This window comes from Scyliorhinus torazame, chromosome 13 (assembly GCF_047496885.1).
Source record: "Scyliorhinus torazame isolate Kashiwa2021f chromosome 13, sScyTor2.1, whole genome shotgun sequence".
NCBI classification, from domain to species: domain Eukaryota; kingdom Metazoa; phylum Chordata; class Chondrichthyes; order Carcharhiniformes; family Scyliorhinidae; genus Scyliorhinus; species Scyliorhinus torazame.
Genome location: NC_092719.1, coordinates 199,594,464 through 199,618,299, shown reverse-complemented (window position 1 = coordinate 199,618,299; position 23,836 = coordinate 199,594,464). Strand labels below are relative to the sequence as shown.

Sequence of the window (23,836 nt, the reverse complement as noted above, 5' to 3'; positions counted from 1 at the left end):
TTTTCACCACTTTGTCCATAGCATTGTATGCTATGGCTTTTCAAGTGCTCATCTAAATGGTTCCTAAAAGTTGTGAGGGTTCCCGCCTCTACCACACTTTCAGGCAGTGAGCTCCGGATTCCCATCACCCTCTGGATTAAAATGTTTTTCCTCAAATCCCCAGCAAATTTCCTGCTCCTCACCTTAAACCTATGCCCTCTAGTTATTGACCTCTCTACCAAAATGGAAACGTTTTTTTCCTCTCAACCCTATCTATGTACCTCATAATTTCGTACACCTCAATCAGGTCCCCCCTCAGCCTTTCAGCTCTAAGGAGAATGTTAGCTCACCCCTACTAGGTGTGCTGACTCAGCACCATGGGAATTGAAGCTGGGCTTCCACAAAATCCCATGAAGTCTTCTGTTGCATTGCGGAATTTTAAACGTCTGCCTTCAGCTTCCAAGCCTTTCTGTGGAGCTTTCCTCTGGTGATTTTCCTCCGTACATCTGGGGCGGGATTCTCCGACACCCCCGCCAGGTCGGAGAATCGCCGGGGGGGGGGGAGGGGGCATGAATCCCGCCCCGCCGCTCCGATGCCGGCTGCCAAATTCTCCAGGCCCCGATGGGCCGAGCAGCCACCCATTTTCGGCCACCCCCGCTGGCATGAAATGGGCATGGTCCATCCCGGCGGGGCCTAGCTTAGAGGGCGGCTAGTGGAGTCCTCGGGGGCGAGGGGGGTTGGGCCCCCATGGTGGCCTGGCCCGTGATCGGCGCCCACCGATCTGCGGGCGGGCCTGTGTCGTGGGGGCACTCTTTCCCTCCGCGCCGGCCTCTGTAGGGCTGCGGCATGGCCGGCACGGAGAAGATCCCCCTGTGCATGTGCAGGAAACACGTCGGTGGTTCTGCGCATGCGCCGGAACACTCCGGCGGTTCTGCGCATGGGCCAACGCGCACCGGCCCACGGCGGCCCTTCGGCGCCGGTTGGTGTGGCACCAACCTCTCCGCCGCTGGCCTAGCCCCTGGAAGTGCGGAGGATTCCGCAACTTCCAGGCGGCCCAATGCCGGAGTGGTTTGCGCCACTCTTGGCGCCGGCGTTGGGCCATCCGGCCAGTTGCGGGAGAATCCCGCCCCTGTTTCCTCAGCTTTCTTTCAGGTCAGAATTCTGCTTTGAATTTTTATTTAGTCTTGCAGGATTTCAGTTTTTCGCTGTGCTTTTTGTGAAATTTGGGGGTTTTCCATTCAGTGCTGCCATGTTGCATGGTGTTGGAATCAATTTGGTAGGTCTTATTGAAGTCTTCATAACCTTAAGTGTGTATTTTTTAACTGCAAGAAAGTAAAGGGTTTGAGCTAGGAACTATCTCCATGCTTGCTTGCGCAGACGGCTCTGTCCAACACTATACAGACCCTCCCTGTGCGGGTCATGTGTTCTCTTACACCAATGTGTGGGCGGGTCTATACCCAGTCCCGCATTAACCTTATATGTGTCAGAACTTTATAGTAGAGGGTGCTGCAGCACAGATTCACCAGAACAATTATGAGGACAGTTTATGTAGACTTGTTTTGTATTCACTTGAGTATAGAAGATTAAGGGGTCATCTAATTGAGGTGTATCGGCACTTGACAGAGAAGGTCGAATTAAATTACATCCTCTAGTTGGAGAACCCAGAACAGCCTTAACCTTGAAGTTAGAGCTAGGCTTTTCATCTGTGATGTCAGGAAGCAATTCTTCACAGACAAGTTGGTGGAAATCTGAAACTTTCTCCCTAAAAGGTTGTTCAGGATGAGTCAATTGAACATTTCAAAACTCGACTGATAGAATTTTGTTAAGCAAGGGCTTGAAAGATGACAGAATTAAGGTGTGTAGAAGAAGTTATGTTGTATGCACATCAGCCATGATTTAATTGAATGAAGAGAGTGGAAGGGCCGAATGACTTACTTCCTCTGTGTTTTCCTATTAGGTAAATGAGATATTTCTTCGCTTTACCAGCCAGTCAATAAAAACTCACTCTTTATAATCAATATGGTAGTGCCAAGGTGTAGCACTTTAATCCACTCAGTTACTCCGTCTCCTGGGGAGATTTCGCACCAAGGGTCAGAAAGGCGAAACGCTGCTTTCTTTCAAAACTGTTCAAATGTATTTTGGCTGCACAGGGGCCTGGTTCAACCCTGAATTTTACAGCTGAAAAAAGAACACAGAGGCTTCAAAGCTGTTTTCGTACATTGTCATCGCCAATCGCCTGGGCAGAATTCAATGCTGGATCACGGAGGTGAAAGAGCATTGCTCTGGGAAAGCCTATATTCTGTCATCACGTACGTGTGAGATGAGTTCAAGCCTGTCTCTTTGAGTTGAACAAGGTGATTCAGGCAAATATTGCCTCCAGCAATCTCTTTAAGTACCACTGGTTGGGTTAAGCCTTTCAATATTCGGTCCACGGGGCAGAGTTGACACATCAGTACCATTTCCATTGGAACCGTAAAATTATATCAGGATCATAAGTAAGCCAATTTCCAAAGGGTATTGTGACTCCCACTTCTTTCCAGCAGGAACACTGTATACCCCATTTAAAATCAATCGAAAATCGCACTGGCAGGCCTCAGAGAGCAAGTCAATGGTGAGTTTTCTCTTTAGGTTTCCTCTCTACACCATCATATACCTCATGGGAGGGGGAGCAGTAGAGAGCCAAAAATACACCTACCTGTTCCATGCACTCACGTGAACTGGGGCCAAGCTTCCACAAAGCATGAGGGCCGTTCGCCAGCCTGTTCCAAGACTTTTACAAGACCAACAGCGACTAGGAAGAGGGGGGGGAGAAAGAGAGGGAGGAAGACAAGGGAGGGCACACACAAGAGTCAGGGGCAGGGGGGGAAGGGAAGCCAAGGGAAGCACAAAAAGAAGCACGGGGGGGGGGGGGGGCAAGGGGAGGAGGAGAAGGGCCACACAGCCCCCCCCTCCCAACACCAAACAATAAAAAATAAAGCCCCAGCAGAAAGAGGCGGAACACAATATGTGGCACCCAGGGCAGGTGGCAACACTAAGAGGGGAACTAAACTACCAAGGGAGGGGTGGTGGGGGAGGGTGGACCTCATGTCAAATCCGTTGCAAATAAGACACAAACTTGTCCGTAAATATCAGATACACTTGAGCTGTTACTCTGTAAAAACTGGAAATGCTAATAAAAATATTTTTTTAAAGAGAAGACAGACCAACAAAGTTATTTAACAGATCATGCCACTAAGTGCTTCATTCAACTGATCCAGAAAAGTGCGCGTACTAACTAATATCTTTTTGGAAAATAATGATTCTTTTGTGAGGGCCACGAAGAATCCAGCACAAGTTGAAGGATAGAAAGAAATAACATTTATTTACAATAACATATATATATACAGCAGCAGCAGCAACTCCCTTGCTGCTCACTCCTCTCTAGCTGGTTCCAAACTGGCCAGCTTTATTTATGCAGGGAATCTGCTAATGATTTCTCCGCCTCCTCATTGGGGGAGCTCACACTCCCAAAGGATTGCGGGATTTCCATTAGTCCCCAGCCAGTGGTAAGCAGGCAGGTTATAACAGTATCCATCTTTTTAATTGTAATGGCTGCATAGGGGGGGTGGAAGTCTGAACTAAAAATTCCAGAAAATTCTACAGTCGATGTTTAAAATATGAATATGTCGTGCCTTTACTGGGCATGTCGTGGACTATTAAAAATGAATGAAAGTGGTGAGTCTTGACAAAACAAAAATGAATGAAACCATTAAAGAGAGAACCTGGAGGAAATGGAATAGAATGATGCGATTAAAAATTAAAGAGAGCTTTGAGAAAACAGAAAGCAAAAAAAAAAAATAACTGGAGCTTTTTAAAAAAAAGATCACAGAACAAGCTGAGAAGAACGAGGAACCCAGAAAAGGGAGTGAGAAGAGAAGGACGGTCCAGGGCGCGTGTATGTGTTGAAGAATAAGGGCACGTTGGCCACAAAAATGTCCAGGTTGTTTCTCAGGGATAGGGGAAGTTATAATTTTAGCAGTGATAGCAACATGAAGTGCCTTAAGTGGCACGTTAGCATAGTTGAACTTCAAGGTATTTCTGAGCCTTATTGGGAAGGGAATAGATGCAAATGGTACATCCGAGCAATCATGAGGGAGTATGCATAAAGTCATTTTTATATAGCACACCTGTGTAGTATTCTGGGCGTTATTGTGACTGGGAAGAAGTGAGGGTAAATTGAAGGTGGGCAGATTGGGTGGAGCTGACGCTGTAGCAAGTCCAGAAGTCTTTTAAATGCATTTTGAATTAATTTTATTAATAGGTCAACAACAGCTCTTGTTCTGATTTGCAAGGGCAGACTCAGATATTGAGGACAGCACAAAACATAGAGGACTGGATTCTTCTGCCCCGTCCGCCGCAAGATCGCCACGGGCGGCTCGCGGACCATCTAAAGTTCCATTGACATTGGGTGGGAACTTCCCGTCGATGGGTGGCTGCGGCCGGAGAATCCCACCCAGAATGTAAACCAGGAATCTGCAACAGCGATATGTTCTGGAATAAAAGAGGCATCTGGCGGGATTTACTGAGAAACCCGCCGCGTGATCTTCCGGTCCCGCATTTGTCAACGGGATTTCCCGTTGAATGCACCCCTCGTCGGCGGGAAACCCGAGGCGGAGGTGCGCCGTCGGTCGGACTGGACTATCCCACCGGAGTGAACAGCTGGTAAATTCCGCCCATGGTTTCAGAAGCTTAACTGGGAAGTGTAGATGCTAGGTTAGATCTGATAAAAGTGTCACTTTAAAATTATAACACAGGAAGCAGAAACTGTCTGCAAGAATTTCAATACATTGTAGGCATAAATCCAAGTCAATGTCCTGAGGCATTACACTTACTGCAAGAAGAACAGAGTATTTATCTTATCTGCCTCTGCTGTCCTCATGCCTATTCTCTTCTGTTTCCATTTCTGTCTTCCGCCTCTTCTACAATGCTCTTTTTAAGGCTATCCAATTAGTCCCACACCTCTGTTCTTTCCACATAGCCTTGCAAATTTTTTCCATTTCAAGCATGAAACCATTTCGAGAGGTACTATTGAATCTCTTTCCACCAACCTTTCAGGCAACACACTTCAGATCAAAACAACTCGTTGCGCAAAAACAATTCTCCTCGCCTCCCCTGTGCTTCCTTTTCCAATTATCTTATTTTTGTGTCCTCCGGTTCCTGACCCTCTTGTCAGTGGGAACGGTCTCTCCTTATTAGCGTAAGCCAAAAAAGAACAAGAAAACAGGCAGTGCCTACTGGAATGAAACTTGGAAACATGGGGAATGATATTGCAACCCCGCAGGTATTCCCCATTCTTGCTTTTCACCATTTATGTTGCTAGGGTCCAGGTGACAACTGCTGAAGATGATATAGTGCTGAGGAAGTTGTTTGGGTAGATCAGCTTCTACCTTACGAGCACACTGAAATTTGGCACTTGATCGTTATCTTGCCGGGACAAGTTTATCTTTCCACCAAGTGGAGAAAAACATTGCAAGTATATTTGTAGAAGGTGTAGACGTGGGCAAACAAGGAGGATGTTTGGTACATCGATGCAGAGCATTTTGGTAGTGCGGCATATCGAGAAGGATCGAATACAGATGGAATAATGAATCTTTATTGCTCTGAATAACAGAAACTCTATACATACACAGGAATTAGCCTTTATCCTGCTGAATAAACAGGAGGACTGTGTAGTTGTGAGATTAATACTGTGATAATTTAGAATGGAAGATTAGTGGGCAATTATTATCTTTTTGAAGAACCAACAGGAGATTTTAGCCACCAAGGCCCTACCCTTGGATCTTTCCGATTTCACATCCACATGCTGCCCTTCAACAACATCAACCAAAATATGTAAATTTTCACATTTACATTGATAACATCCATCTCTACCTCACCGCAACCTCTCTCAACCCTTCCATTCTCCCTGATTCGTCATACTGCTTGCCGGGCACTCAGTATTGGATGAGCAGAGCTTTTCTCCAACTTAAATATTAGGAATAAGGAAGCTATTGTCTCTTGTCCATGCTGTAAACTATTTCCTAGCCACCAACTCCTTGCCAACTGTCTGGTGCTGAAGCAGACCATTCACAACCTTGGTGCCACACTGGACCCAAAGTCGAGCTTTTGACTGCATATTCACTCAAAAACCATCTACATCCATATCATTGCACAGTTGTTCCCTAGCTCAGCTTGGATGCTGTTGAAACCCTTACTTGCTCCATTGTTACCTCTAAACTTGACTATTACAATGCTCACCTTACTGGCCAGCCACTTTTCCCCCTGTGATGATAAGTAGATTATCATCTGTATGTAAATAATGAAATATGTATAACTGTTGTAGTTCCAGCATCTGGCCACCATGTTGTGTGAATAAGTAGACACATGACCCGGATACACCATGGGCGGGATTCTCCGACCCCCCCCCGCCAGGTCGGAGAATCCCCGGGGGGCGGCGTGAATCCCGACCCGCCGCTTCGACGCCGGCTGCCGTATTCTCCGGCGCCGGTTTTCGGGGGGGGGCCGGGTTTACGCCGTGCCTGTCGGGGGCCGTTGGCAGCGCCCCCCCCCCCCGGCAATTCTCCAGGCCCCGATGGGTCGAGCGGCCGTCAGTTCCTGGCCAGTCCCGCCGGCGTGAAATGGACATGGTCCCACGCGGCGGGACCTGGCTGGTAGGCTGTCTAATGGAGTCCTCGGGGGGAGGGGGGGGGGCGTGGGGGGATCTGGCCCGTGATCGGGGCCCACCGATCTGGCCCGTGATCGGGGCCCACCGATCTGTACCGTGGGGGCACTCCTTACTTCCGCGCCGGCCTCTGTAGAGCTCAGCCATGGCTGATGCGGAGACGAACCCCCCTGCGCATGCGCAGGAACTACGCCGACCGGTCTACGCATGCGCGGAACCACGCTGCCGGTTCTGCGTATGCGCCAACCCACGGTTGGCCCGACGCCGGAGTGATTCGCGCTGTTCTTGGCTTCGGAGAATCCCGCCCCATGTTTTCCAAGAGAAGGTGTCAATAAGGAGTTTGTAGCAGTCAGATATTCGAGTAGCTCTGTTGTATCTTACTGTAAGTTAGTGTTAGACCATTATTTCCAACTGTAATTCATTAGTGTAGTGTCAGTAATAAATAACTTTGTTTATAAAACAAAGTCTAATGTTCTTTGTTCAAGATTCAACATCAGCCCAATCAAAGAACATTACACCCCCCCCATAAACTTTAGTTCATCCAGAGTCTGCAGCCCAAAAGCTGACTCACGCCAAGTCTCAATCATCCATCACCCCTGTGCTTCCTGACCTACATTGACTCCCAATCCAACAATGCCTCAATTTTTCCCTTAACTGAACACATTACTCCGGGTGTGGTCTAAGCAGGACTTTGTATAGTTGGAGCATGGCTTTTCACTGCTTAAGCTGGATTTAGTCCCACCATTGGGGCAACTGCCGGCAGGGCAGACCCAGATGTCGTCAGGGATCTGGCGAGTGTCCGTGATGATCAGACAAACCCAATTATATGAAGACAAGTTCATGAATGCGGGCAATGCAGGTTTGCCACTGGGTCACATGGTGGTCACATTAGCATATCAAGCAACAGGAAGCTTACATCACCCAAATACTGTGCAGGAGCTGAGGGCATATCTGAAGGTCAGCCGGCCTGCTGTTAGAGTTGGAAATCGCCTTGCGGATTGTTTGGAGAAAGCTTTGCCGTTTAAATCTCCAGCATCAGCTTTCCTGTTGCTCCAGCACAAACAGACATTCCAAAGTCCAAGGAGAAGGTTTGCCCACTGATGCACGATCAATTAAACTCGAAGACGAGGTTGTATCATAACTGAAGGCTTTAATAGACTAGATCTGTTCCCCAGCAGCTTCGGTACAGAATGAGGGCTGCTGGGACGGCACCTGTTCTTATACCCCGCCTGTCAGGGCGGAGCCACATACCAAACAGCCAATGGTAAACTGCTAGGCTTACCCAATGGTCTACAGACTCTCGGGTACTGCAATACCTGATACTACCACATTCACCCCCTGTTAAAAAAGAGTCCGGCGGGGGTGGTGGCCAGTGGTTACAATTGCATTTAACATGGTGTGATCAGATATGGAGGTACCGTGAGTATTTACAAGCGTGGAAGATATATACAGTCAGTGTTCATTTACAGTTACAGTTACAGTGTAGCAATCAGTCAGTCGGGTGGCCTGGTCATCCTACTGGATCGTGTGAGCCTCTGTGGTGATTCTGGTGGGGGTCCGGGCATCTGCGACTCCGGGAGCGTGGCTTCGTCGTCCATGGCAGCTTTGTCACCCCTAGGCAGCAATGGTGGGGCAAACGGTTGACACGAGACGGGGGCGCCTGTAGGGGGCGTCGGTGGGTGGGATGGCCTAGGTAGGAGCGGCGGGAGGACCGACCCTCCAGTGAGGTGCTGTGGAGGGGGAGGAGGTGGGGGTAATGGTTCGGGTGCGCGTGGGGGTTCCGGCGGGCGCCAGGTCGCGGAGGGAGACTGTCTCTTGCCAGCCGTCAGGGAACGCCACGTAGGCGTACTGGGGGTTAGCGTGCAGCAGGTGGACCCTCTCGACCAACGGGTCCGACTTGTGCGCCCGCACGTGCTTCCAAAGCAGGATGGGTCCGGGTGTCGCTAGCCAGGTTGGGAGCGAGGTCCCGGAGGAGGACTTCCTGGGGAAGACGAGACGTTCATGAGGTGTCTGATTGGTAGTTGTACAGAGCAGCGACCGAATGGCGTGGAGGGCCTCCGGGTGGACTTCCTGCCAGCGGGAGACTGGGAGAGTCCTGGACGGTAGGGCCAGTAGAACGGTCTTCCAGACCGTTCCGTTCTCCCTCTCTACCTGCCCGTTTCCCCGGGGGTTGTAACTGGTCGTCCTGCTTGAGGCGATGCCCTTGCTGAGCAGGAATTGGCGCAGTTCGTCGCTCATAAGGGAGGACCCCCTATCACTGTGTATGTATGTGGGGAACCCGAACAGTGTAAAGATACCTTGGATGGCCTTGATGACAGTGGTTGTGGTCATGTCAGGGCAGGGGATGGCGAACGAGAACCTGGATTACTCGTCAATCACGTTCAGGAAATACGTGTTGCGGTCGTGGAGGGGAGGGGGCCTTTGAAGTCCATGCTGAGGCGCTCAAAGGGACGGGAAGCCTTTATCAGTTGCGCCCTCCCTGGTCGGTAGAAGTGCGGTTTGCACTCCGCGCAGATTTGGCAGTCACTGGTGACTGTCCTGACCTCCTCGATGGAGTAGGGCAGGTTGCGGGCCTTAATGAAGTGGAAAAAGCGAGTGACCCCTGGATGGCAGAGGTCCTCGTGGAGGGCTCGGAGGCGGTCCACTTGTGCAGTGGCACACGTGCAACGGGACAGGGCATCGGAAGGCTCGTTTAGCTTCCCAGGACGGTACAAGATCTCGTAGTTGTAGGTGGGGAGTTCTATCCTCCACCGTAAGATCTTGTCGTTCTTTATCTTGCCCCGCTGTGCATTATCAAACATGAACGCCACCGACCGTTGGTCAGTAAGGAGAGTGAATCTCCTGCCGGCCAGGTAACGCCTCCAGTGTCGCACAGCTTCTAATATGGCTTGTGCCTCTTTTTTGACCGAGGAAAGGCGAAGTTCTGAAGCATGGAGGGTACGGGAGAAGAAGGCCACGGGTCTGCCTGCTTGGTTGAGGGTGGCGGCCAGAGCTACGTCGGACGCATCGCTCTCGACCTGGAAGGGGAGGGACTCGTCGATGGCGCGCATCGTGGCCTTTGCAATATCTGCTTTGATGCGGCAGAAGGCCTGGCGGACCTCCGTCGACAGGGGGAAGGTTGTGGACTGGATTAGGGGTGGGGCTTTGTCTGCGTAGTTGGGGACCCACTGTGCTTAATAACTGAAAAACCCAAGGCAGCGCTTCAGGGCCTTGGAGCAGTGAGGGAGGGGGAACTCCATAAGGGGGCGCATGCATTCAGGGTCGTGGCCTATAACTCCACTTCGCACTACGTAGCCAAGAATGGCTAGGTGGTCGGTGCTAAAGATGCATTTATCCTTATTGTACGTTAAGTTAAGAATTTTCGCGGTCTGGAGAAATTTTCGGAGGTTGGTGTCGTGGTGCTGCTGGTCATGGCCGCAGATGGTGACGTTATCAAGATACGGGAACGTTGCGCGTAAGCCATACCGGTCAACCATTCGGTCCATCTCGCGTTGGAAGACCGAGACCCCATTAGTGACACCAAAGGGAACCCTTAAAAATTGGTAGAGCCGCCCATCTGCTTTGAAGGCAGTGTACTTGCGGTCACTAGTGCGGAGGGGTAGCTGATGGTAAGCGGACTTGAGATCCACCGTGGAGAAGACCATGTATTGCGCGATCCTGTTCACCAGGTCGGATATGAGGGGGAGAGTGTACGCATCCAGCTGTACGAGGGCAGCACGGTAGCATTGTGGATAGCACAATTGCTTCACAGCTCCAGGGTCCCAGGTTCGCTTCTGGCTGGGGTCACTGTCTGTGCGGAGTCTGCACATCCTCCCCGTGTGTGCGTGGGTTTCCTCCGGGTGCTCCGGTTCCTCCCACAGTCCAAAGATGTGCAGGTTAGGTGGATTGGCCATGATAAATTGCCCTTACTGTCCACAATTGCCCTCCGTGTTGGGTGGGGTTACTGGGTTATGGGAATAGGGTGGAGGTGTTGACCTTGGGTAGGGTGCTCTTTCCAAGAGCCGGTGCAGACTCGATGGGCCAAATGGCCTCCTTCTGCACTGTAAATTCTATGAATAAAAAAAAAACCTGTTGATGGTCTGACTGTAGTCAATGACCATCCTATGTTTCTCCCCGGTCTTCACCATCACTACTTGAGCTCTCCAGGGACTGTTGGTAGCTTCAATGACCCCTTCCCTCAGTAGCCTTTGGACCTCTGACCCGATGAAGGTCCGGTCCTGGGCACTGTACCGTCTGCTCCTGGTGGCGACTGGTTTGCAATCCGGGGTGAGGTTCGCAAACAGGGAAGGTGGGTCGACCTTAAGGGTCGTGAGGCTGCAGACAGTAAGGGGGGCTATAGGGCCGCCGAATTTAAAGGTGAGGCTTTGCAAGTTACATTGGAAGTCCAACCCCAGGAGTGTAGCCGCGCAGAGGTGCGGCAGGACATAAAGGCGGTAATTGTTGAATTTCCTGCCTTGGACAGTGAGGTCTGCTAGGCAAAACTCCTTTATCTCCACTGAGTGTGACCCGGAAGCCAGGGAGATTCTTTGGTTTACAGGCTGGGTAACAAGTGAACAGCGCCTTACCGTGTCGGGGTGTATAAAGCTCTCCGTGCTCCCAGAGTCGATCAGGCAAAACGTCTCGTGGCCGTTGATGAACACCATCGTCGTTGCAGTCGCGAGTGTCCGAGGTCGATTTTGGTCCAGCGTCACCGAGGCCAGATGGAGCAGTTGTGGGTTGTGATCGGGCAGCGTGTAGTCGGCTGGGCTGGGGCCCCATCCAAGATGGCGACTCCCATGGATCGCACATGGTGGTCGGGGATGGACAAAATGGCGGCAGGGATGGACAAAAATTGCGGTGCCCATCCGTCCAGCGTGGTGTCCGAGGGGCAAGATGGCCACGCCCGTGGGTCGGACGTGGCCCTATGATAGGGGGGTGGCGGTGAGTGCTGGCCGCCTGGGGCCCGAAGGGAAGGATGCCACGGCGGTCCAGAGTCATTGGAGACCGTGGCCATGGCTCGTGCTTGGCAGACCCCCACAAAATGGCCCTTCTTGCCGCACCCTTTGCAGGTGGAGGTGCGGACCAGGCAGCGCGTGTGGGGATGCTTCGCCTGCCCGCAGAAGAAACAGCGGGGCCCAACGGAGTTAGCTGGCCGTCTTACAGCGCAGGCCTGCGGGGACATGGGGAAGGTCAGTGGGGCTGCCGCTACGGGATGCCACGCAGTCCAGGGGACCGCCGCGCGGTCGGGCGCATAGGACTGCGCGTTTCTGGAGGCGACATCCATGGACCCTGCCAGGGCCCGTGCCTCTCTCAGTCCCAGGGTGTCCTTTTCTAAAAGTCTTTGGCGGATCTCTGAGGGGCTCATACCTGCTACGAAGGCATCCCAGATTAGACGTTCTGTGTGCTCGCTGCCCGAAACTTGCGGGCAGCCACAGTTTCTGCCCAGCACCAGTAGCGCACGGTAGAAGTCCTCCAGCGATTCCCCGGGGCTTTGCCGTCTAGTTGCAAGCAGGTGACATGCGTAGACCTGGTTTACAGGGCGTATATAATGTCCCTTTAACAGTTCAATCGCATCATCATAGTCCTCCGCCTCCTCGATGAGGGAGAAGATTCCAGGGCTTACTCTTGAGTGCAGGAGATGCAGTTTCTGTTCTCTTGAGGGGGTGCCTCCGGCCGCCTCGAGGTAGCCTTTAAAACACATCAGCCAGTGCTTAAAAATCGCAGCCGAATTCTCCGCGTGGGGGCTGAGTTGTAGACACTCCGGCTTGATTCGGAGATCCATTCTTTCAGCTTAAGAGTAGTCTATTAAATTGATGCACGATCAATTAAACTCGAAGACGAGGTTGTATCATAACTGAAGGCTTTAATAGACTGGATCTGTTCCCCAGCAGCTTCGGTACAGAATGAGGGCTGCTGGGACGGCACCTGTTCTTATACCCCACAAGTCAGGGCGGAGCCACATACCACACAGCCAATGTTAAACTACTAGGCTTACCCAATGGTCTACAGCCTCTCGGGTACTGCAATAGCTGATACTACCACACCCACTGTCACACAAGAGCATTCTGGGGCAGCCACAGGTTCACCTGAGGTTTGAAATGTCAGAGTCCAGGCAGTGCATCCCCTCCAGCTCCCATGGAAGAAGGACGTGGTGGATGATTCGACTGCTGCCACTACCTCTCCCTTGCGTGCAGCCTCCCAAATGTCCTCTCCTTAGGGACTCAGATCTGTGATACCACTTTAAGGCAGGGTCCCTCTGCACAGCAGTTGTGTGCTTCCCCTTTAAATTTGTCACCCTTATGGATTCAGAGCGTCAGCTCAGCAAGTAAATGTCTCCACGATCAATCCAGTGCCCCATGAATCAGTCTTCTGGAAGTCAACAACACTTCAACACTGAGTCAAGGAAGTCACATATATGTTACCTGCTTTCACTGGGCCAGTTACTGTAGGTAGTGTGTTTTATTAAATCAGGAAGGCAGGATTAGTTTTGCTTGAATTGCCTTTAAATTACATGCAAGAGGGGAATTAATTAAGCATATCAATGAGCTTCCCACGAGTAATGGGCGCATTTCCCACTTTGTTACCTTAGCGCTCCTGACTTAGTTGCTTATAGTTTTCCCGCCATCAGGAATCTGACCTGCGACCTCCCATGGAATTCTCTGTGCCTACCCACCACCTTGCCCTATCCATCGGGCTCTTCAAAATCCAGCCCCTTGTACACCAATTCTCCAGATAATAAGGCCACCATTCCATAGCCTTTCAAATTATCCCTTGTTCCTTAACATGAGGAATGATCTATATTCATGGGCTCTCTCGTCTCTTTGGACCTACACTGCTTCTTCTTTTACACTATTCAGAAAGTGCTCTGATTTGTTGGTTTTAGATCCAAAATGGGCGACCTCACATTCGGCTATATTGAAATCCTTTTAATCTCCAACGCTTACAGTGTCGCCTATCATTGTGTCATCAGAAAACTTGGATATGTGACTCTTTATCCCGTCATCTAAGTCATGAACAAATAGTTGATCGTTGCAGCCTCAACACTAAAATCTGGGGGGACACCACCAGTCCCACCTTGCCAATTAGAGTGCCTGCCCATTATCTTTACTATTTGCCGCTCAACCAATTTTCTAACTAGGTCAACATTTTTCCCTCATTTCCACAGGCTTAAACTTCAGCTAACACTCTCTTGAAGAGGGACTTTATCAAATGCCTTCTGGAAGGTCATAAAGATAACATCCACAGTCATATCTTTGTCCTGTACTTTAGTCACTTCTTTAAAGAATTCAATCAGGTTCGTCTGTCATGACCTACCCCCTACGAATCCATGCTGGTTCTCTCTGATTAGGTGACAATTTAAGGTGTTCAATCACTCTATCCTTAAATATGGTGGGCGATTCTCCAAGCCCTGCGCCGGGCTGGAGAATCGCCGCAACCGCGCCACGACGCCCCAACGCCAGTGCGTGAGTCTCCAAGGTGTGGAGAACCGGCGCCATTTGCGTTGGCGCGTCTTGCGCGGCGCCGGCCGCTGGAATGGGCGGGGCCGCCGATTTTCCGGCCTGCATGGGCTGTGCGGCCACGCCGATACGACAGAATCCCGCGGTCGCTGCCGGCGGGAACTCTGCGCGAACGGTCGGGGGGCGGCCTCAGATGGGGTCTGGCCCGTGATCGGGGCCCACCGATCGGCGGGCCGGCCTTTCCACCCCATGGCCTACTTTCTGGCGCGGCCGGCCCCTGAACACCGACTCTATGTTTAGTCGGGGCCGGCGCGCTAAAGAAGACCCCGCGCATGCACAGGTTGACGTGGCCCAACTGCGCATGCGCGGGTTGGTGCGGCGCCCATTTGGCGCCGCGAAAGGAGGCTGGAGCGGCGCGAACCGCTCCAGCGCCGTGCTGGCCCCGGTCATACCCGGGTCCGGTTCACGACGGCACAAACACTTGGGCTCCATATTGGAGAATCACCCCCATAGACTCTAGTAATTTTCTGACAACAGATATGAGCCTAAGTGATCTATAATTCCCGATTGTCCTCGCCCACTATTTTATATAATGGAGTGATGTCCGATTTTCCAATATAAAGGAACTGTTCCTGATTCTGTAATGTTCTCACCTCCTAGTTTTAAACCCCTCGGGATGAAAAACCAACTGGGGATTTGTCACTATTTTGTGACGTTATAAATTTGCTTGAGTTAGTTATGCTGAGTCCCTGTTACACATTCAAAATTAGTTTCTGTTGAAGTCAGGTTTAGAAAGAAGGTTTTTAGTTAAAAGGTACCCATTGGCTTAGATGCCTGTATAAGAGGCAATTTGTAGGAATAGATAGTGATTTGATAACCTAAGAATTACTGATATCAGAAGGACAGCCATACAATTAAAAGTTACACAAAATGGCTGTTAGCTAAGTTAGCAATACTAAAGACACAAAATGGCCTTTAGCTGAATTAGCCACATTCCTGTACAACCATTAGAACATAGAACATAGGACCATTCGGCCTATTGAGTCTGCACCGACCCACTTAAGCCCTCACTTCTGCCCTATCCCTGAAACCCAATAACCCCTCGTAACCTTTTTGGACACTAAGGGCAATTTATCATGGCCAATCCACCTAATCCTGCACATCTTTCGACTGTGGGAGGAAACCGGAGCACCCAGAGGAAACCCATGCAGACACGGGGAGAACGTGCAGTGACCCAAGCCGGGAATCGAACCTGGGACCCTGGGGCTGTGTAGCCACAGTGCTAATCACTTGTGCTACCATGCTACCGAGCTGGGTTAAGTTACAAACTGGTATAAATAACCTCATTTAATTACGGCAGCAGAGTTAGTCAGGGAGACAAGAATGATTGATATCAAGGCATTGAATGGGAAACAGATATGGGAGATTCTCGGGAGGACTTCACCAGCGAGTGATAACAGCTCCACAGGACAAAGACCATTATGTATCCTCACCAGTCCAAGGTTTCCAGGCGCAGGCAGGAAAGGTCATTTCAACAGTTAGGATGAGTGACTTCTTCATGAAGTTAGGGGCTGGTAGGGTACCAACCCACTTTACGTAATGTCAAATTTAATTGGATATATAACTAATGTGTGTAATGTACAACCAATATTATTGGACAAGGTCCAGTCGAAATGGGCTGTGTCGCTGTTTTGAAAAATGTATAAGAATGGATGTTTTTCTTTGTTCGGTTGAGAGACGGTCTGGGACTTTACCAGACGTCATCTCCCCGCTGGTGCAATAGACCATTTGATGTGAGGACCAGTAGCCCTGGGCGTTCAGTGATTTCTTTGAGATCCTCTCCCGCTAACAGTTTCCATGGGGCCTCTGGCACGCTAACCTCTTCCTCCATCACAAATAATGACAGAAAGTAATTAAAGATGTCTGCCATTTCCTAATTTTCATTTATAATATCACCATTATTAGTTTTAAGGGTCTCACAACGCTCTTAACCATCCCCTTTTTTCTAATATAATTTTGAAAGAAAATATTGATTTAGATATCCCTTGTGAGTTTCTTTTCATGCTGTCTTCTTGCAGCTTGCTACCAGTTTTGACACCTATTTTTGACACCTTTTCTTCTTTTATCTTTCCCATTTGTCAGGATCTGTCCTCTCTTTTACATTCTTGTCAGTTTTTTTCTTTTAGTTCTGTGTAGTCCACTGCCTCTTCGGGCATCCATGGATTTTGGGTTTTTTTTGGACACGAGCTCTTGCCTTTTCAGAGTATAATCATAGAATTTACAGTGCAGAAGGAGGCCATTTGGCTTATCGAGTCTGCACCGGCCCTCAGAAAGAGCACCTTACTGAAGCCCATACCTCCACCCTATCCCCGTAACCTTTTTCGGACACTAAGGGCAATTTAGCATGGCCAGTCCACCTAACCTGCACATCTTTGGACTGTGGGAGGTAACCGGAGCACCCGGAGGAAACCCACGCAGACATGGGGAGAATGTGCAGACTCTGCACAGACAGTGACCCAAGCCGGGAATCGAACCTGGGACCCTGGCGCTGTGAAGCAACAGTGCTAACCACTGTGCTACCGTGCCGCCCGTACCTGGTCCTGTATCGCGTCACATTCATTTCTGAACACCTCCCATTTGTTTTCTGTCGTTTTATTCATTAATAGATTTGATCTGTTTACCGTGGACAGCGTCCATCTCATCCTACTCAAGTTCCAACATATCGATGAAGCACCTACATCACATGGACTGCAGCGGTTTAGGAAGGCAGCTCACCATCAGCTTTCCAAGGGCAATTAGGGATGGGCAATAAATGCTGGCCTAGCCAGCGACACCCATGTCCCGTGAACGATTAAAGAAAAGTTGGTCCCATTTAAATCTTGATAGCCGTAACATGTTTCTTCCTTTCAAACACAACAGACTGCGAACTAAATCTGGCTCATTATTCATTATTAATACAGCTTGCCCCATTATTGGTTTCAGGCCATAATCTCACAGCCTTGGGATGCTTAACTCTGTCAATGACACAATATAAATACAAGCTGTTGTTGCCATTCATCACACAGATAGAATGGAAAATAGTGGGGTAGGGGGCAGAAACAAGGTCGGGCACAGACATGCCCATTCTTCCCATTGCCGTACACATTATGTTCCTTCGGAGGGGACTATGTGCTTTGTCAGCCAGCAGGCACCACCCAGCCCCTGACCACCCTCCCGCCACACAGTAACTTGGACGTAGATTGGGCTGATCCCCAGCCACCATGGGAATCCCGCCAAGCGTAACACTGGTACGCCCAGCGGTGCCGACATCTGCCGAAAGCAGGTACACGTTCCGTCCTGGGCTACAAATGAACCCCACCATTAAGCAACTAGATAGAATGATAGGTGACGTAACATAACTCCAACTTATTTTCACATCTATCCTGGCAATTTACAAACAAGGAAAATTCTTCGTGTTTGGCCAGGTTACAAGTCAAAGACTTCTGAATCCCGTTCTCTACTGTATTGCCTTTTTCAAAGATGATCACAAAATAAAGACAGATAGGTGGGAATGAGAGGAAAAAAATGAGGGGCGGGATTCTCCGACCACGGGCCGGTCTGGTTTGCGCGGCATTGGTCGCGGGCCGCTCAACGCGGCCAGCCCGCCGATGGGCCGAACAGCCGTAAGCAAAGAGCCGAGTCCCGCCGGCGCCATTTTAACCTGCTCTGGCCGGCGGGACCTCGGCGCGTAAGGCCTCGGGTGGGGCCTTTGGGGGGGGGGGAAGGGGGTGTCCAACCTCGGGGAGGGGGGGGGGCCTCCAATGTGGCCTGTCCCACGATCGGGACCCACCGATCGGCAGGCCAGCCTCTGTGGCTGGGGGCCTCCTTTCCTACGCGCCGGCCCCTGTAAGTCCTGCGCCATGTTGCGTTGGGGCCGGCGGGTTGAAGGAGGCTCCAGCGCCGTGCTGGCCCCCTGTAGGGGCCGGAATTAGTCGTGGGAGCGGCCCGTACATGCTGTCGTAAAACACAACGGCGTTTACGATGGCGTGGACACTCTGCCGCGGGATGGGAGAATCCTGCCCGAGATATTTTCAGTGATTTCTCCATTTTCCTGTTTTAAAAAAAGACTATCTCCTCCTCCCAGCCATGCAACATTCCGTGAAACAATCGATGCGCCTCACACTCAGGTTCGTCAATTTGCCGTCACTTATGAGGAGCTCACTCACCCTTTTTAATTGTTCCTCCTATTTTGTTGGTGAATGGTCTGTTAACAACACAAGTTGCTGTCTGGGGAGCTGTGAGCACGACATTAGTGGTTATTTTTGGAACAGCTCATTGACGTGCTATTGTGCAATATTCATACCAATCAAAAATACTTTGTTGTGTTTAGGCATCAATTTCTTAAAGCCAGGTCAAAGTTCTCCACCTCGGGCGAACACGTAACAAATTCTGAATACCCAGGCTGAGGCCCACGTTGGGAAAAGTTGAGAATTTACTCTAACCTGAAGGATGCTTCCTCTGCAGGCCAAGCTAATCTGCAGGATTCAGTCATCCAACAGCATATACCCAAACACATCAATTAATCTCCATCATGAGGTTAGACAGTAATTTATCAGCCTCAGCTTTGTAAAGTGTCACCTTTTATACAAATCAACCGTCCTTTTCAAGGGAAAATTTTCATTAAAAACTACTCGCTGAAACATTCTGCATCTTAATAAGTGACTTAAACTGGTTTTGTTTGGCTACCGTCCAAGACGAGATTTGCAGATTAGATGTTTCACAATCACCGTTCTAATTGACAATATCAAGTCCTAAATGTAGCCGCGACAAACGCATTGCTTCCCAGGGATAAAGGGTGAGAGCCACGCTTGTCAGCACCTGCTGTCAGGGCACAATAACTGCCCTTGGAACACCAAAATTGTATCTGTGTCACGTACGCACACCTGTTGGGTGAATTGCGCCGGACTGCAGGGGCTGAGTTCCTGGCATGGAGGCGCAAAACAGCACCTGGTCTGTCTTCAGGTTAAAAATCCACCTCCAGTGGAAAAGTGACTAAAATTCAGATTTTCACAGGGGTGAGCCCTTCATTGGTCTGGAAACAGGGGCGAAATTCTCCGGTATCGGCGCGATGTCCGCCGACTGGCGCCCAAAACGGCACAAATCAGTCGGGCATCGCGCCGCCCCAAAGGTGCGGAATGCTCCGCATCTTTGGGGGCCGAGCCCAAACCTTAAGGGGCTAGGCCCGCGCTGGACTGATTTCCGCCCCGCCAGCTGGCGGAAAAGGCCTTTGGTGCCCCGCCAGTGGCGCGGAAATGACATCGCCGGGCGGCGCATGCGCGGGAGCGTTAGCGGCCGCTGACGGCATTCCTGCGCATGCGCAGTGGAGGGAGTCTCATCCGCCTCCGCCATGGTGGAGACCGTGGCGAAGGCGGAAGGGAAAGAGTGCCCTCACGGCACAGGCCCGCCCGCGGATCGGTGGGCCCCGATCGCGGGCCAGGCCACCGTGGGGGCACCCCCCGGGGCCAGATTGCACCGCGCCCCCCCCAGGACCCCGGAGCCCGCCCGCGCTGCCTTGTCCCGCCGGTAAGGTAGGTGGTTTAATCTACGCCGGCGGGACAGGCATTTTTGCGGCGGGACTTTGGCCCATCCGGGCCGGAGAATCCGGGGGGGGGGGGGGCCGCCGACCGGCGCGGCGTGATTCCCGCCCCCGCCGAATATCCGGTGCCGGAGAATTCGGCAACCGGCGGGGGCGGGATTCACGCCAGCCACCGGCGATTCTCCGACCCGGCGGGGGGTCGGAGAATCTCGCCCCAGGTTTCTGTCCGCTTAGAGGCAATGGGGTGGGAATGGCAGGGTCAGAGGAAGTGCAGAACTCAACTAGGTATGCCATGGCAGCCATCGCTGAGGCTACTGGTGTCCGATGTGATAAATGTGCAGATTGTGCAAAAGCTTTCCACTTTATCAGAGGGAAATAAGATGTCACAGGGGAGCTGGGGGTGCAGCAACTAGGGTACTTTTGGCAGCCTTCCAGTTCATCAAGAGTCATGTGAGAGTACCTTTAAGAAATGGGTGTTTATAAATGGGTGTGTATATAAATATCTGTAGTGAGAGTACCTTTAAGAAATGGGTGTTTATTATTGCAGTGATGTCAGAGAGTGGGTGGAGCTGGGCTGTCTGTCAGCTTTTTATTTTCGTTTTAGGCTGTTTGCTGCAGGGTGTGTTTTAGTTTCGTTTTCAGAGCTGGATAGCTGCAGTCACAGCCAGAAGGTCTATTAGAGTCTCTCTCTGTAATCTAAAGACTGTATATCAGTCCTGGTGAATTAAAACTAATAACAGTAGTGACTTTAACCTGATATGCTTCTGGTAAAAGGTGTTTTAGGTCTTATGGATGTTAAAAGGAAAGCTTAAAGGATTACTTAGTGTTGTATTATTTGGGGGTTGTATTTGAATTAATGGTTGCTAAGATGTTCACAGTATGTTTCAAAAAGGTTAACTTGAGTTCATAGAATAAACATTGTTTTTCTTTAAAAATTACTTTTCCATTTCTGCTGTACCACACCTGTAGAGTGGGCCGTGCGCTCCCCATGCCACAATCTATTAAAAGTTGTGGGTCAGGTGAACTCCATGATACACTTTGGGGTTCTCTAAACCCTGGCCCATGACACAAGGATGACCTGGACCTCATGCTGGAGGCTAGGAGAGAAGAGAGGTCCTTTTCCTGGTGGATGGTAAATCGTCATGTGGCAGGGACAACTCTCAGTTCAGTATTATCTCCCTCGCCTCCTCCTCCTCCTCTCCTGCTCTTCCCCCAATGAGCAGCTTCCTTAAGGTCCACAGCTCTCCAGAGGGATACATTGAGACCCATGCACAAATGTTACTTATCACTTGTCAGCCGAAGCCGGACAAGCTTCAGGAAGTGGGAGGGGAAGAGAGAGAAGGGCCATATCTGCCCAGGGTGCCTCCCCCCCACCCCCACACTACCACCCCCCACCCACATGCCCCCTTACCCCGGCCCGCAGTCTAATCATGCGGCTTGTCTTGTGTCTTATAGGACCTGTTGGGGATGGAGCAGGTCCATCTGGCATCCCCCGCCCCCAGCCAGTGCCAAAGCTGGAGCGCCCCACATGAGCCGGGCACCAATGCTGAGAGCAGCTCGGACACCAGCCTTTCACCCGAGACTCAGGCGGCCCCGGAACGCGGGTCGGAGGGTGACTGAGATTTTCCGTCACAGCTGTCTCCAACACCCTTCACCATCCTTCGGTTGGGCATGTTCGTGAAGAAGCCCCTGGGACACTATCTGGTGCGCACCACACAGTTGACCGATACAGCAGGTGCAGGTAGGATCACCTGAGGGGGCGGACGGTCAGGGGGCGGACCAACTCGAGGAACTAGCTGCCATCCAGATGGGTCTCGGGCTTCTGGAACAGACTGTCCCATCTATAGTGAAGATGCAGTCGCAGAGCCAGGGACTGCATGAGGGTTTGTCGGCGAGCATCCAGCATCTGCAAATGGGGGAGTCTAACCGCGTGCGGAGGCAGGAGGTGGTGCCGACAATGCATGCCACCCAGGCCAACACCGCATGTTGCGGTCGACGGTTTCGGCTATGGATCAGCATGTCCAAGGCCTAGGGCATTGTGTGCAGGCGCTGGCCGTGGCCCAGGATAGGGTTGCCCTCTCACAGATGACCATGCTCCAGAGGCACCCAGGAATTGCAACGGTGCTCCTGAGTGTGGCCCATTTGCAGCAGGCCCTGGCTGTGAACGTCGGCGGCATTGCCCAGGCACTGGCTGACGTGGCGCAGACTCAGAGGGAGGTGGCCCACTCACAGAGGGAGAATAGCGCAGTCATTGGCTGACATGACACAAACCCAGAAGGTGGTGGCACAGTCAATGGGCGATGTGGTGCAGTTCCAGACAGAGATGGTCCACTCCGTATGCTCCATGGCCACGAGCATGTAGGCCCTGGTCAAGACAGAGTGGGCCACAAGGACTGGCAGTGCCAGATGGTGGGGGAGCCTCAGGGGCTAGCTCCCTTCGCACTCCACCCCATTGAGTAGCCCAGGGGCCTTCGGGCGCCCCGAAGGAGGAGGAGGTGATGGGGCCTGTGCCGGTGGCTCCCGCAGGGGAGGTGCCGGAACACCGCAGCACCTCAGACTCCCCTTGCTGTCCCTGGTGCATCTGGTAGGCAGTGGACAGAATGGGGCGGCACCACGCCACCAGGAACACCCGAGCAGCCGTCGGGCCCATCCAGGTCCGGTCGCCCCAGAAGACCTGCATCAACGGGGACTCAGGTCGCAGGGCAGGAATCGCAGCATGCTGCCTTCACTCCTGCTGTACCGTCTAATAATAATCATCTTTTATTGTCACAAGTAGGCTTACGTTAACACTGCAATGGGACGTCCGGTGCCGGCTATGAAGGTGTAGGTCGCACATTTGGTGGCTCGCGCTCGGGTCAGACCTTTGGACCTTTCCCCCCGATTTTGTGCCAGACTTCATTCGGTAAATTGATGGTTGAGGCAATTGTAGAATGGATTCCTACATCCTACAGTGCATGGAGAGGCGGACTAGAAGTGCTCGCAAAGGAAGAAATAGATGAACAGAGAAGGCCTGGGCTGAAGCTGCAGCGGGGGAAAGCATGGCGGATGACTGGAGTCCTGGCTCGACGACCCAGCGGTAAACGGAGCAGCTGATGCAGTTCATACAGGAGGGCTTCGCCAAGCAGAAACAGGAATGCTTGGACCCGATTAAAGAATCGATTGTGCGGCTGGAACTTAGATTGGATGCCCAAGAACGGGCGATCTAGAAAGTAGAGAAGGCACTGGCTGAGCAGGAGGAACATCAAACTGCGGTGAAGCTGGAGGCGGGGATGCTGAGAAACAGCAGAAAAGGAGAAGGTGGAGGACCTAGAGAATAGGTCCCGCCGGCAGCCCTTGAGAATCGTCGGTCTCCCGGAGGGGTCCGAAGGAGCAGACGCTGGGGCATACACAGTGGGCATGTTCGAGAAGTTAATGGGGGATGGGACGTTCTCCCGACCCTTGGAGGTGGACAGGGCTCACAGAGCGCTTGCGAGGAAGCCGCGACCCTCCCCCCCCCGAGGGCAATGGTGGTGAGATTCCACAGGTACTTGTTTCTCGTGTTTATTTTCGGGCAATTGTGTTGGGATTGTTTTTCTTTTGAATATGTGTGATAGACGATGGTCTCTGGGCGGACGGGTTGAGTAGAGTCAACGAGTCCACAATATGTGCCAGGCTCAGCCTGATACAATTTAAGGTCGTTCACCAGGCCCACATGACAGTGGGCCAGATGAGCAGGTTCTTTGGGGTAGGAGATAGGTGCGCAAGGTGTGCTGGAGGGTCAGCGAATCATGTCCATATTTTCTGGGCTTGCCCGAAGCTTAGGGGATTCTGGCAGGGGTTTGCGGATGTCATGTCCATGGTGTTAAAAACAAGGGTGGCACCGAGTCCAGAGGTGGCGATTTTCGGAGTGTCGGAAGATCCGGGGATCCGGGAGGAGAAAGAGGCAGAAGTTCTAGCCTTTGCTTCCCTGGTAGCCCAGAGATGGATATTATTAGCTTGGAGGGACCAAAAGCCCCCGAAGTCGGAGACCTGGCTACCTGACATGGCTAGCTTCCTCTGTTTGGAGAAAATCAATTTTGCCTTGAGAGGGTCAATGTTTGGGTTCGCCCAGCGGTGGCAGCCGTTCGTCGACTTCTTTGGGGAAAATTAACCGTCAGCAGAAGGGGG

General features: G+C 51.5%; 1 protein-coding gene across 3 annotated transcripts in view; it reads right to left on the bottom strand.

The window, feature by feature from the left end:
* LOC140388518 (copine-9-like) overlaps positions 1 to 23,836 on the bottom strand; it is a 604,903-nt gene that overhangs the window by 239,353 nt on the left and 341,714 nt on the right. The window contains exon 1 of one of the 3 annotated variants that reach the window (XM_072472867.1): positions 18,321 to 18,376. The exons of the other annotated variants lie outside the window; for them this stretch is intronic. The gene's annotated coding sequence lies outside the window, so the exon portion shown is untranslated. Of the gene's footprint in view, positions 1 to 18,320; positions 18,377 to 23,836 lie in introns of those variants that run through there. 3 annotated transcript variants of the gene reach the window in all.